At 42.0% G+C, this 14,781-nt stretch overlaps 1 protein-coding gene across 1 annotated transcript in view; it reads left to right on the top strand.

Moving 5' to 3' along the window:
* Positions 1-3,736: 3,736 nt before the first annotated feature.
* TGFBR3 (transforming growth factor beta receptor 3) overlaps positions 3,737-14,781 on the top strand; it is a 182,920-nt gene continuing 171,875 nt past the window's right edge. The window contains exon 1 of the mRNA XM_011355638.2: positions 3,737-4,099. The gene's annotated coding sequence lies outside the window, so the exon portion shown is untranslated. The remainder of the gene's footprint in view (positions 4,100-14,781) is intronic.

Here is a 14,781-nt window from a genome sequence, read left to right as displayed (position 1 = left end):
CATGCTATAGTTTGTAGACCAGTACCTTGTCACAACAATTTAGGAACATTTGGTTCATGTTCTGTCACACATTCTTAAGAGTAGTTATGCAATTGCCTCCAAGATGTTGGCTCTTTCAGAGGCACTTTAAAAGTTGGTATCTCTCCTCCCTTCTTTACTGGGCAAAAGGTATCTATTTTTTGTGTAGCTGTGGGGAGCTAATATTTCTCCTAGGCAAACTTCGTTTTTATCTTTTGAAACGTTTAAAGGCTTAAGCTTTAAAAAATAAGACTCTCTGTAAGTGGAAGGGGCTACATTTCACCTGTTAGCAGCATAGAGTGGAGGTTCTGAGCCGATTTTGGAGCCAGAGTACCTGGCTCTACCACTTGCTGGTTGCGTGACTTTGGGCAAGTTACTTAATCTCTCTGTACATCATTTTCTAACATGTAAAATTAAAATTCTTATGACTTTGATTAAATTTAGCTTTAAATTTCTCTCTCTTTCCCCCTCAGCAACTTAACCTACCTCTTGCCCTGCCATAATCAGCAAGTCCTGAGGCAGCAGAGACTATAGCTCAGACCTAATGGTCACCAGGTCTAGACCTTTGGCGGGCTAAAGATAACATCTTGACCTAAGTTATGATTCAGCTCCTGAACCCTAAGGTGGAATGACTCCCCTGGCTACTTTTTCATGAGATCAGACAAGGGGATGAGGCAGCAGACCTCAGAACTGTCCTCAAGACCTGAAGAAATAATTACCTCACCTCTAACCAGTCAGCTCCCAGCATGATCCAGAACCCCTTACCCAAGGTGTCTTGTGATTTTGCCTTGTAAAATCCATAAGCTACTGCCATCGGGAGTCAGATCTTTATAAGCTCCTCATCTCTGGATTGGCCAATTCAACATAAAACCATTTTTCTTTTTATACTGCAAACTCTTGTTGTCCATTTCTTTGTGCCAGTGCACACAGGTAGACGAACTCTAACATTGGGGTCCTGGTAACAAAATGAGGATAATAGAGCTGTTATAAGGATTTAATGATTTAGAATTTGTAAAGGGCAAAGCATGTGCTAAGTACCACACGAGAACTTGTTAAAAAAGAAAAACTGAATGATTTTCTAATGATATAGTCTTGCAGAAATTTGGAGTGTTTGCTTCTGTTTTTGTAAGGAACATAAACAGGGTATTATGAATTTGTTCAGTTGTCTGCTGATCAACAGAATCTGGAGACATGCCAGTAAATATGAGTCATCATCATAAAGGATCAGGTCCGTGCCTAGAGTAGGAGTGGTTCCTTGAGAGAAATCACTGAGACTCTCTTCTGTCAAATGTTTTTCATACAAGCGAGATAAAAGTGCACCTTTTTATTTGACCTCCCTGCTTAGAATTCTTGAAAAAATTTAGAACAAATGACCAAGACACTCTCTTGGACCAAAAGAAGCTTTTATCTTACAGTAGCAAATACTGTAACTCGAGCATAGTCCTAAGAACCCAATGAAAGGACAGGATTCATTCCCTTAGGAATCTGTTAATATTGCCATTAATAAAAGGTAGGGGAATCCTGTTTCTAGAGCTTTGCTGGGAAACCAAAAATTTAAGTTTATTTTGAACCTTTGCTCTATGCTTCAGGCGTCTGGATTTCTGCAAATAATATCACTTTATTAGTCTAAAGATTTAAAGAGAGAAACCCCTCTGTAGACATTGTAATTTGTATAAATACTGATATAAATTCTTGTGTTTTTCCACATCATCTATAGAAATTAATTAAATAGCCAGGCATTTCAAAGATGTTTTGCCAAAAAAAAAAAAAAAATCCCAATCAACCACCTTATCCCCCACTCCCCCCAACACACACAATCTTTTATTTTGCCAATATATAAAGCTTTTGTAGTATGTCCTGGTGGTTGAGGACTTGGGCTCAGAGCTAGATGGATGTGGGTTTGAATCCTGGCCCTTCCACTTATAAGCTATACTATTTTGGCAAGTTGTAAGGCCTCAATGTCTATGTAGGTTTGTGTATAGCCTTATAAGTCTGTGAGCAGTAAATGTGCTCATATGCATAGAGTGTTTAGGACTCTGCCTGGCACAGAGTAATTGTTCAATAGATAGTGATGGTTATACTATTCAACACCTAGCTCCTCTGTGAATAGTCACTTCATCACTTTTTAGAGACAAGTCACTCCTAAGTTATCTAGGACTTGGTTTTTCTCTCTTCTATGCCGTTTTCTTTAGAAAGTAGAAAGCCTTACTTAACATGATTGATACATTTAAATGTAGGATTAAATATTCACACCCAGTTCAAGTGTTCATGTCTGCACTTGAAACTAAAACTTGACAATTTGAGGCATGAATACTATGTAATTCAAGTCAAGGAGAAATCTAACGCCTTAAATCTAGAGAGACTATATCAAAGTTGAGACTAACTCTACCCTACACTGTTCTTTCAGGATAGTATGCCTGTGTGTATCTCTGAGGCTCAGCTCAAGCCTCTCACACAGTAGTTGCTCAATATGTATCAATAAGTAATGAATGGTTTACTGAGGAGGATTTTGCACTAAATCCAGGTGATCAATGATGATTTGACATTTGTGAAAGTTTGTCCAGTTGAGTGGATTCTCTATATGTAGGCGCAAGACAAAAAGATTAGAAATACTTCCTCTTCCCTCAAAGTAGGGAAATCCAATAACTTTCCAAATAATAACATAAGAAACCTCCTCATTCCACCCGCCAACATATTAAAGGCCTAGGGCCATAACACTTTAGAACTGGACGGAATCTCCTAGGCCAAGCTCCTCATTTTACACGGGGGTGGTGGGTGGAGGGGAGGAGGGGTGGGAAGAGACTTGGAGAGTCTAAGCCTTTTGTTCAAGGTCCCACAGCTAGTCTAAGGGCAGAGTCAGGATTGGAAGCCCGGTCTCTGAAACCTGTCAACCCATGGTCATTTTACCAGCCTTGGTAAAACAGTGTCCTGTGATTTAAGCCTGTCTTTTAATAGAAAAGCAGAGTGCAAACAGAAGTATCAAAGTGGTATTCTGATTACTGCATTTGTCAACGCTTGCTGGGTATATTCACAGGCAAGCAGTTGCACGGCCGCCGACAGGTTAGTTTATATTGCGCCAACCTCAGGGTAGCGCCAGTTATGCGCTAATTTTTGTACTAATTTACTTTGCGAGAAGGGGGACCCGCTGGGTAATGCACTCTCAGCTGTTAGAGAGGAGGAGGCAAGACCCCGCTGGCGCCCACCATCAGAGAGCATCTTGAGGTACCAAGCGGGACTGGAGGTGGCAAAAACTAACGGACAGAATGAACGTATGCAGGCTGCCCGTGCTAGGGAGTTGGCAAGAGAGTGTGATCAGATTACTGGAGGCTTTAGAGTTTTTATATCAAGACGGAGGGAACCAAATGAAAACCCAACTCCTCCAGAGAGCCCTGGAAAGTTTGAAGGACCTAGTTTGAGGGAGCGAATCTCTGCAGCTAGCACTCGCGCATTCAGGCCCCCCCGCCCGCCGCCACCCCAATCTTCCTGGAGGACTGGAGCCCCCCCACCCCCCACCGCCCCAACCAGGGCACACAGCAGCCCGGCTGTTCCCCGTGCTCCTTCTCTCCCTCCCTCCTGGGTCCGAAAGGAAACGCAAAGCTCGGGGCTCATCCATCAGTCCGGGAGGAAAGGGGGAGGAGAGAGGAGGCGGGCGGCGGGAGGAGGAGTTTCTCGGCGGCCCGCAGCCCTCGGTGGGGCCGGCGGAGGAGGAGCGCCCTTCCCCCCGCGCGCTGATTGCTGTGGCATCCTGCCCGTCCCCGCCCGCGTGTGTGTGAGGGCGAGCGAGTGCGCTGGGTCGGCCCGATGGGGGTAATCGAGGGTTTCAGGGAAGCCGAGTGGCGCTTTCCTCTTCCGAGTGAGTGAGTGAGGGAAGACGACGGCTCTGGTGCCCGGCCACTTTCCCTGCGTGATTCCCGGAGCTCCCTGCAGGACCTGAAAGTCGGGTTGGGTCCGGATGGCGTAGTTGCGCCGCGGCACTGCAGCTGCCGGAGTTCGCGGCCGCCGTGCGCTGGGCGGGGAAACTCGCCTCTGCTTTTCTCCAACTTGCAGCGGGTGGATCTCCGCTTGACACACCGCCTCCGAGGTACGTGCGGGCCCGGCCCCGCTGCGCTGCAGCCCACGCCGGGACGCCCCTGGACGCGTCGCTAGCCCCGCACCCGTCCCGGCCGCGGGCTCTGCAGGCTGCGCGGTGCCTTTTGGCGCTGCGCCGGGCTCCGTGCCTGCCTCACGGCCGGGATCGCTCTGGCCTCCTGGATTCCCGGGCTGGGAAGGGTGGTGTTGGTCGGGCGGCGAGTATTCGGGACCCGTGCCCAGCCTTGCGTGGGGGCGGCCGTTTCGGGTGGGCAGCGCTCGAGGCGATGCACTATGCTCGGGAAGACTTCTCCACGCCCTCCTTCATCTACTTCTACGCGGTTTCTTCTGACTCCTGCGGGGTGCGCCGGCCACTTCCCATCAGGAGCGTGACAGCGTCGGTGGGAAAGATTTGTTGTGGGTTTGCACTCAGTTGCTGTTGCAGAGGCTGCGCCCCGGGACTCGCGCACTGTCAGGAGCTACGCTCCGCGCGGGCCGCGCCCTCAGGGTGCGCGCTCTGCGGGCCGCGCAGAGCGCTGCAGCCCTGAGCCCCCGGGAAGGACGCGCCCCCTGGTAACTTATTAGCCGCCCTACCTAGTTTATTTGGAAGGCGTCTCTTATTCATTTGATTAAAACGAGCTTGGAAGTCTCGGGCTGTTGCTAGGAGAATCTGCTTGCAGTCTAGTTCTTGTTAGGGCAGTTGCCCCACTTTCAGAATCACATAGTGTAGGGGACCGGCTTGTCAAGTTGTGAATTAACCTTGGCAGAGTACAACTTAATGGATTTAGGGTCTACAGAAAAGCTAGGAGAAGAAAATCGCTCCGTTTCCTTAGCAGTGAAATGGGAGTAATAATAGTATTGGTCTCATAGGATTGCTGTGTTAGTGCTGCTTGTCCTGAGCCCAGAGGTGGCAGAAGAGCGAAGAGGGTAAGAGATGGATTGTAGGAGTGACAGATTGAGATGGAGAATCAGCGTTTTCTGAACTTCGTCTTTCTTCCAAGAAAAGTAAGCGAGTGGTTTGGGAGGAGATAAGTCTCTACAAGTAGCAGAGCACATGTCAAGACCTTTTAATTTTTCTGAACTGATACTTTAGGCTGCAGACAGTTACTTCAGTGTGAAATTAGCAATTTCTTTTGGGTAATGATCATAGCTAACGTTTATTGAGCCCAGATTGTGCCAGACACTCTCCTAAATGCCTTATGGACACAGTTGCACTCAATAATCATACCAGCTCTATGGTAAAAATACCGTCAACAGCCCAGTTTTACAGATAAGACACTTAAGATTAGTTACTTGCCCAAGCGCCTGCACAACTTTCTGTTAGTTCTGTGTGACTCCAGAGTTAGCTTAGTCACTCAGCAGAGAGCAGCAAGTGCAGTCAGATTTGTATGCAGTGAGTCCAGGCGTCTTCTATTGTTCAGCTTCCCGTTAGAGTTGAACACACATCTCTTGAAACACAAATAAGGTATCTGTGATTAATTTAGGTGATATGGGGGTGCCAAATTACAGCTCCTTTGAAACTGGCTCCAAGTTATTATATATAGAACTCTGATTTGTATTAATTAATATGGACTTTTATTCTTAATTTCTTTTACTGTTGGTCAGCATTACTTGGCTTCCTTAGGAAACAGCTTGGGGTTGGCACAGAGGCAGGGAAATAATTCTTACCCCCTTAAGGGCTATTAAAATGAAATTGATTTCATGCCATTGTGTCAGTTAAAGGATGTTGCTCTGTTTCTTGGTGTTCTCTGCTTTTGGCTTTAACTATGTATTGTTTAGTGGTTCAAGGTTTCAGCGTATTTTTTGCCCTTCGGTTTGTCTTTGTCATTTGTCAACTTTAATTTTCCTGTTTTGATGGAATTTGACCATTACATGGCAGCTTTGCTTAACTTTGCTGTTGATCCAGCTCATGTTTTAAATATAAAAGTCACCAAGTTACTTTTGAACCTCAGCACTTCAAAGGCAACCCCTGGGGAATTCATTGTTATTTTGAATATTAGCCAACAGGGGGAGTATAAAACACTATTGATGTCTATTAGACTCGTAAACCAGTTTTTAGGGTATTAAACATACATTTCAGAAGTGGAAAAAGTTGTGAATTTATCTAGCAAAATAACCAAGTTTCTTTGTGAACTTACAATGAACTGGGTTTAATTTCAACTGATGACAATGAAAATGACCTTGAGGACAGGGCCTATATGTTGGATATATGTCAGGAGCTGTGATGGTTGGACAGATAAAAAATATACACACATGTAGTTATTTCCATTTCTTTTAAGAGATATATGTAAAATAGTTTTGTATACTTTGAATAATGTTTCAAGTTATCCAGGAGAACTCGCAGTCCAGAGATACCTATTGTGAATCCTTTTCTGATGATCCTCATTTGTCTTTTGTAGAAAATTGCATATAGTAAATTTGTTCTCAGGGAGGTTGGTATGCTCACAATCCTGTCATTATCATTTTTCATTAACATCCTCCAAGTTCAAGACAATAAGGAATTGTTATCCTGAGTAGCAGCATTTCTGTTACTGCGCATTCTTCAGAGGCTTATATTTTAGTGTAGTAATAGTTAAGAAGAATCATATTTGTCTAATATAGGTGTGATGTGTCTATTGACATGCATACCTTTAAATATAACATAAACTATTTAAGAATTAACATGCTTGGAAAAACAAACTGGCTTTTTAAAAGGTTTTCAATATTAGTCTGTAGTTTTGTAGGCCAGTTTCCTTTCTTATTTCTAGTGTATCAGAAAGTATTAACTTTATTTCATTTACCAAGTTAGGGCTAAGGGGATCCTGTTTTAAAATAACTTTCAAATTACACCCTTCTTTCTAAATCTCAGCATTATGCTTACACTTTAGAGTAGCATTTTATTTAGGTTGTAATTTAGTCTCCATACTCTCATCTAGTTTACTCATTCAGCAAACATTTATCAACCCCCAACTCCCTAACAGGCTTATTGTTCCAGGTCTTGGAGTTTGGCAAATTAGTTGTCCTCTATCAATACTCACAGCGGGGGGCCAAGATGCCTTAAGGCTTCCTAGGGTTTCTAACGGAAAGCCTTTATAGATTGACAAAATTGTTTTGCTTAAAGGAGAGTATTGTCCTATTCTTTTTAAGGCTCAAAGGAATTAATCTTTCCCTTTGCATGCAAACTTGGTTGTATCTTGTAAAAATCAGGTGACTGCTGGCTTTTCTGAGAACAGATCTGGGCCTAAGCGTCCAGAGCCAAAGGACTCTAATATCCTTTGAGTACTGAGAAGGTGATCATTACTGACTTCTTTATTATCTAAGTGATGGCCAATTTCCTGGGATCATAAATATGTGGAAAGTTCTGACTTTACTTTCAAGCTTAACAGACAGAACAGTTAGCATTTAAAGGACGACTGGTAAATATTAAAATGCGGTAATATTTTTCCTGGATGAATTTGCTCTGTGGTCATTTTGAATTACTCTCATTTTTGATAATCCACTTTGAAAATGTGTTTTTTTTTCCTTTTTCTCATTGCTATTGGGCAAAAACTACTTATAATCATCAGATTCATAAGTTAATGAGAACAGTCTTCATTTTTTTTCTTTTTTCCCCCTCTTAATAGTTATTTAAAAAATGATGTTATCACTGTTTCAGTCTGTCCTCTGGAACATTTTCCTTATATTTTAAAACTTAAAAAATGTTAACTACTTTTTGAAATTTGCATAACTCATGTTAGAGAAATGTTTTTAGGGATCTTTAATTTAAAAAGAGTCTGGTATTGCCTCGAGGAACATGGACAATTAGGAATGAAAAAGTGAATCTAGGTTATATGAAAAGCTAGCCTTTTGCAAATAACAGTTAGCCTTTAATAATTTCAGTGAGAGCGTTTGTGGTTTTGGAAGAATATTACTGCAACAGCGTCCATGGCAGTAATTTCTTTGGTTCCACATCTTCAGAGTAACACTTGGGATGATAGCATTGTCTCTTGTAGCATTTCATAAAACACAAGTTATTGCTTATTTGTTCGAATTCTAGCAAGCTGAAATAAATTAACAGAGCTTGGAATGGCCTTTTGTAAAGGATCTGGGTCTATTTCTTGGGCTCTGTCCACTTCTAGATTTTTTATTTTATATCTTTTGAAATAGCACATTTGTTTGCTGACATTGAGCTTTATTTTCTCCGTAGAGTCCTTGCAAAGATTTAGCACAGATTTCTGAGCATTCTTCTTTCTCATAAAGAGTAATGATTTTTATCTTTTAATCAGGATATATGCAATATTTAATGTTTGAAGCAACATTCATAAAAATTTTGTGTAGGGCTACTCTCATTTGGACCTTATTCTTCATTTTTTTATTCTTTGGTTTTCCAGGCCAAACACCAAGACTTAACAGGCTGACAACTACGGGTTTATCTACAAGAGATGGACACCATATTTAAAATTGAAAATGTTCCCAAAGGTCTGAAACATGGGCCCCAGAACCGTGCCTGGACATTTCCTGCTTAATATAGTTAATAATTTGGTGTTTGTGCTGATAGCTTCTTCAAATCTGGGATAACAGAGCCTGGCAAAGTTCATTTTTAGGATTTGTGTTAAATTGTTGCCACATTAATAACTTAGAATTAAGTCTGAAATGTTAGGTCTGTCTTCACTTTAAGAAAAAGGATGGCATACAGAAGCGTATACTTTCTCTACCTCTTGGACACTAGACTCCAGAGACAAGGGGTCTTCAGAATGGGTGCTCTTTGCAGAAGTAAGAAGCACCTGCTTCTCTGCCCTTCTAAGCTCATAATTCATTTTCCTGCTGCATGCTGAAGGTCAGGTTTTTGTGTGAAATTGCAGACGGACCATTTGTAAAAGCACATTTAAGTTGATTAGTCCTTGAAAAAATGATCTTTAGAAAACAGTCTTTACAGATACTAGTCCTTGAGCTTTCCCATTGCTTGCCTTGCCCTGGGAGAAGGTCTGCAGTTTTACAGGCTTGATGACTTAACCACCATTGATGGTGGGACACAAAGTGGGCTAGGCAGAGGGCCTCGCAGAACTTGGATTTCTTTTTTTATTCTTATTATGCTATTTTATTCGTTGAAACTTGATGAATACTTAATTCCATTTGCTGTGTGAGAAGATTCTCTTTTGGGAGTATAATTTGGTTAGCATTTTTAGTGATTTATGTGCTTTGACAGTCTGAAATTGGTCATTGGATGTAAAAATACACTGCTGGTTATTTGCAAATTTTATTTCATAATTAACTGTATAATCACAGAAGCAGAATGTAGCTTTTTTTTTTTTTTCATACTTGGAAGGTTATTTGAGGTGAAATACTTAGATTCAAATTCCAAAGCCTTGAGTTCATGTGGTACCCTAAGTACTTTTGTGTGATATTCCCTGTGTTGTTATGAGTTATCTCTTCTGTTTTTTTTTCTTTAAAACACAGTATACTCAAATACAGAACTCTCTTCTGAGTATCCATAAAGAATAAACGCCTCATTTTGTTGTATTAGACTTTGTGCAATTGGCAGGCAAATTAAATTCAACTTTGAGGGAAAACACCATTGACTCATAACATACATTTTGCATCATTGTAGTGTAAGGTCTTCCCTATGTGTGTGGGAGAAGTTTCTGATCTTCTAAATGGGTATGTTTACTATTGCTGGTCTCTTTTTGCCAGTGTTTCTGAGCAGTTATTCCTCTTAGTTTTCTTATTTTTGTGTCTGTATTTATAGAGATTGTTACTTGTCGTGTATTCATAATATACCATCTGCATCATGAAAAAATACTTAGGCTAACAACTCATTTTGTGAAAATGCACTTGTCTCTGTTTTGAATCTATCATACTCTTCCATCACGATTGCTGCCCTGTTTTTGACACAGGAGCCAGGGAAGGATGACTCACTTGATACATTTCACATTTTTCTGTATTAATGCCTTTTTCAGTTTGTGGCATCTTTATTTCATTATTAGAGCAGTTGCTCTCTAAGATATTCAGAGTTTTAATTTCATTCAGTGTGTGGGCTAAGAAGGAGGTTTCCTGTAGAACCAGTTCTTCTAAATTCTTAAAAAATGCTTCCAGAAAGTATCCCATGTAGATACCTGGCTTGGGTAGGGCTTTTAGTAATGCTTAAATGGGAGATAACTGAACACAAAGCAGTATTCTGCTTAGCTTAACTGGGTAGGGAGGCTAGGAAAGGGAGAGGAGTGTCTAATGTGTTAGGAGAAAATCCACTTTGCATAATAATAACCGATTTAAATGTGTTCCATGGAATTACCATATATTTCAAGTAGGTACATAGGTAAAAGAAATTTTGCTAAGGTTGAAGTTCTGTAGTTGGCAACTCTTGTAACCCTGAAGATCCTGTTCTCTGAAGCCAGGAAAAAGCAGTCTGTTTCCAATTATATATCACAAAAATAGGGAAATTGGGCCAAGAAAAATGATCATTTGGTGGTTGGGTTGTTTTTTTGTAGAGGGTAAAGGAGAAGTGACCATAGACACTCTTAAAAAAAATAATCAGTTTTTATGTTGGCTTTCAAATTTTTCTCAAGCTTTCTATATTGTAAATTAAGAATAATTTTGGGATTAAAGACTCTGCCCTCCTTTGGCTCCTTTTTGTTTCTCAGAGAGCAGATAAAAGAGCAGTGAGGCAGTTTCTGCTGACACTAAGGGATTTGCTCTCATTGTTCTGGGACTGACTGGTGTTTTTGGTAAAGCCTTTTCCTGACTGAATGGTGCCAGGTTATGGGCTTCCAGCATCATACCAGGTAGTTGATGCTATGGTTTCCTTTGTTATACTTTTTATCCTGCTTTGAGCAGAAATGTAGTCCCTGTTGCTTAGCATTATTCTGCTTGGGGGGAAGGACTAGGGATGCTAATGTGAGAAGAATAGAGAGGTGAGAAGCCTAACTGGGAGTTGGATGATGTGTGGGTGAAGATATTGTCCTCAGCATTTGTCAGAAGCAACTAGCCTTTCTTGAAGCCTGTTGCTAGTTTCAGGATTAGTGGTCCCATGAGACCCAGGTGTTAACTAAGAGATCACCCCCAGCAGGTCTTAGTTCCTGTTTCTCACACCTTACACCTCCACAGAGTGTTGAATAAAACTTTCCTGGTGGCACAGAATCTCTGATAACAGCGAAGTCTGTCAGGGCTAGAGGTGGTTAGGTATTGGCTTTTTTTTTTCCCTCACTTCCCATTAATTCCTGGGTCTGCTACAGATGGGCTCCCATGCCCACCACACCATGACCGGGCACCAGGAAAGGTGCCAAGTGCAAAATTCCATGCTTGTTTTTAGTTAGCATCTTCATTGTCCTCTTTTCGATGCATTTGCTGCTTTACTCTCCACTTTTCCCCATGTTTTATTATCTTGGCTTCCCTGGAACTACTTCTCCTGGTTGTCCTCTTACCTTCCTGATCTCCATTCAGGTTTCCTTTTCAATACTTGATCCTCACGTGCTGACATTCTCCAAGGTTCCATTTTCCCTCTCTCTTCCCTCTCAGTCTTTAGTCACTCATATTTCCTTGCTTCAAGGAAATATGTGCCAGTAACCCCCTTCTGCTTGCGTCCCCTAGCCGAATCACACCAATTCCACGGTGTCTCACCTTTAGCAGATCTCGCTTGGCATTTTCTTCTCCATTTGCAAATCGTCATATCACCTGGAAAGGTTGCAGGCGTCTTCCAGTTAGTTTTCTTGGCTACAGCATCTCTCAAATTATTCATCCATCATGGCGGGTACCTTCTAAAACAGATCTGTTTTTGTTTCTCATAATTGAAAAATCTCTGCTGTTCCATTATCTTTGGCATGGGATGTCTGGTTATTAACAACATAGCACTAGCCTATTTTTTTCAGCCGTCTTCCTTCACCTCCTCCATGAAACTCTCTGTACTCATACCAGACTCTTCATGGTTTCCAAATCATGCCCTGTGCTCTCATGCCCTGTTCCTTTCACACTTGTCCCTCCTCTAGCACCCTCATCCCCCTTTCTCTTCTGTCTGGAGGTCCATAGCTCACTCATCCAGGCTATCTCTGTTAGCTTCTCTGGTAATGCGTCACACGGCTCCTCCTGGCAGGTGGTTAGTTGCTTCTTCTCTTAATTTCTCTTACAGCACTTCTCCTGCTGCCTCATGAGAACTTATTTTCTTCCTCTGTCAGATTGTGGAGTTCCCTCGAGCAAATTGAGTCTTATCGACTTTGTACCCTGGGTGTGTGACATGGGCTTCGCGTATATGTTGTCAGCTTGAATTCTTCACCTCAGTTCCACGTCAGTTAAAGCTTCGAGGAAAAATCAAGCTTACGGTCAATATAAATTATAAGTATAGAAAAGACAAAGAAAATCAACTCGAATCATAGAGTGTGGGGTTAGAGTGGGGCTTAGAAATAGTCCTCTTCAAGTCTCTCAGGTACAGAGAGGTTAGGTGGCCTGCCAAGATCACATGCCGGGGAGTAGTGCTTCCTTCTGCCCCTCTGCAGTATTCTCCACCCAAGAGCCAGATGGCCCTGATAAAATCTAAGTCAGATCCTGTCATTACTCTGCTTAAAACACCCTACTGATCATGTCCTTCTCAGAGTAAAAACCAAAATCCTTACAATGATCTGCAAAGTTCTATATAACCAGCCCATGACTGCCTTGCCTGTTACTTCTTAAACGTCACTCCTCCAGCTCTCTCACTCTGCCCCAGCTGCCAGGCCTGCTGCCATTCCCCTAGTGGGTCAGACGCGCTCTATCTCAGGGCCTTTGCATGTGCTATTTTCTTTTTCTTTGCTTGGAACTTTTGTTTCCCCAAGTATCTACAGAGTTTACTTCCTATAGGTCCTTACTCAAAACAGAGAAACAAACCAAACCAAAGACACCTGAATACATACTCTCCCTTTTTTTTCTGCTTTGTTTTCTTAGTATTTATCTGTCTCTCATATGCAATTATATATCTTGTTTATAGTTTACCTCCCCTGACTGGAATGTAAGCTCTACGAGGGCAGAGATTTTTATTTATTTTATTCCCTGTTGAATCCCCACACCTAGAACAGTCCTGGCATTGAACAGGCACTTGATAAAGATTTTTTGGATGAGTAAATGAATGACAAGAAGCAAGATTTTGTGGATTTCTTATAGTTAAATGTACACTTATGACATTAAAAAGGGAAAATGGTCAGGTCTGCCTGGAAGGAGAATCTGATTTTAAAAAAAAAACCATGTTTAAGGCCTGTCACCTAGAATACTGATCTCTTTTTAATTGTCTGACTTGAAGCAGTGGGCTCTCCCCAGCCTTACAAGTGGTTTGAGAATACTCCCATTTTACCTCTAACAGGATTGGGCTTGCTGTGGTTTCGCTCTGCCTGTGGTTTGCCCTTTAGCCCATCAGGATGAAAAGTAAACACAGCATTAAAGAAAAACGCGGGGGAGAGGAGAAGAGTTTCCTTGTGGCCCTGACATCTTCCCTTGGCTCTAAGCCCATCTGCAGGGTGGCTCATGGTACCTTCTAGACTTGCTTTGGGGCTGTGTTCTGAGGAACAGTTCGGAGATCACCAAGCCAGATGACTCTTGCATTTTGCTTCGATGTTTCGATTTCTTTGAAATGCAATGTTAAGTTTAGACCAAAAGGACATCGGAGAAAGGATTTTTTAAAAACTAAATTACCATCTTAATTTTGAAGAGAGATTTTAATCCTTCTCAAAACAGAGGATTGCAATTGAAATCACCACTTGCTTCTGTCAGTGGTGCAGTGAAGAGTCAACACTGGGATTCAGCCCTATGAAACTAGTGACTTAAATCCAAGGGACAGTAAATTCCGCTTCTAAGGAAGCATCTGATTCTTGGGGTAGAACCGGGTTATGTTGAATGAAGAACTAATTTATATAGTGTAACAGTGATGTTAGAGGGATTTGCTTCCCGCTCTTTCCATGATAACATCAATATGAGAGCCCTCCTTGTCAGGACACGAAGTCCAGCCAAGGAGGTAAGCACTTAGGAGGAAGTTTTTGGCCATGTACAAAGCCAGCAGCATAATTTAACCCTGAGATTCAAAACTATCAACTTGAAAATAAATTGTCTTGAATAGAGCAAAGTTATCAATGACCCAGTTAAAAATCATAGCTACTATTTCCTTAAGAATATATTAGGCATTAAGTGCTTTGCATGTTATTAATTTACTTAATCCTCATAATAGCCCCATTAAGGAAATGGAATCATTATCTCTACTTTACAGATGAGGCATGGTGGTGCTTATTAAGTTACCCACAGAGACACCACTAGGAAGACGCAGGGCAGAGATTTGAACCTATGTTTGCTGGAGGGTCCCACACTTTCCACTACTCTGTAGTCTGCTCCTGGAATACACCAAGCATGCTCTCAGCGCAGGGCCTTTGTGCTTGCTATCCCCATTGCCTGGGATGCTATTCCTTCAGATATTGCCATAACTCTATCTCTTACCTCTGTGCTCCAATGTCACCTCAGCTGAGAGGCTTTCTAAAAAGGATTTTGGTCACCAATTCCACCATGTGGGAGGGGTGTTCCTAGCAATTCTTAGATACCAGCAGGGTATCCGAGAATTCAGATCAATTCTGACACTGTTTACTGTATACCCGGAGATAGGATCGTATTCCACAGATTAAGTGCTCAGTCCCACGAGATGTCCCTCTATGTCAGACACCTGTCACAAGCTCAGATTGTCACCTGTGGTTCTGACCTAGGCCTATAGATTGGAGGTTCCAACTACTCCCTCCTTGG

The sequence above is a fragment of the Pteropus vampyrus genome, unplaced genomic scaffold, assembly GCF_000151845.1.
Source record: "Pteropus vampyrus isolate Shadow unplaced genomic scaffold, Pvam_2.0 Scaffold22, whole genome shotgun sequence".
In the NCBI taxonomy this organism is placed as follows: domain Eukaryota; kingdom Metazoa; phylum Chordata; class Mammalia; order Chiroptera; family Pteropodidae; genus Pteropus; species Pteropus vampyrus.
This window is presented reverse-complemented; position numbering and strand designations above follow the sequence as displayed.